Below are 632 nucleotides of genomic sequence, written 5' to 3'. Positions count from 1 at the left end.
TACAGTCAGCTGGTACTTCGATGTCAGCTGACTGAGCAGATCAGCTGATCATGTGTATATATAAAGATGTGCTGAACCCAATAAAGCTAGTATGTATCCGCAGTTCCAATGTGTAACATCTTATCATTCTTCTCTTTTTTGACATTTGACTTTTGCCGATATTTTTTGTGGAAAGTTATTTTCTACATTGAGTGAGTAGCCCACGGAGCCGTTCCCCGGCAAATAGGGAGAAACAGAGGTGACGGAAGAAAAGAAGAGAGAAAAAAAAGAGACCAACCATCTTTACAAAATCTTTAAGCCATATAGTAAGTCCTCCATTTTAATTTACCTCTTCTTAATAGAGAAATATCAGCGTATAAAGAAAACAAAAAAAAAAACACTCACTAAAATATAAATAATTAAAAATACAACGAATATAAATTTATTTAGGTAGAAATTAAGAAACAAAAAAAATAAACCATTAATAAATTACAGGTAATTAACATATGTTGTAATTAATAGGATAAAAAATAATAGAAAATATTTTGACGAACCAAAAGTATTTTGAATATGACGGTTAATTACTAGGGAACCAAATCAAACAAAAAAGTTTGAGATTGTTGAGTAGTTTTCTTACCTTAAGGAGATTCATA

This window comes from Halyomorpha halys, unplaced genomic scaffold (genome assembly GCF_000696795.3).
Source record: "Halyomorpha halys isolate HHAL.00 unplaced genomic scaffold, Hhal_1.1 Scaffold2479.1, whole genome shotgun sequence".
NCBI lineage: Eukaryota > Metazoa > Arthropoda > Insecta > Hemiptera > Pentatomidae > Halyomorpha > Halyomorpha halys.
Note: the sequence above shows the minus strand (reverse complement) of the source record.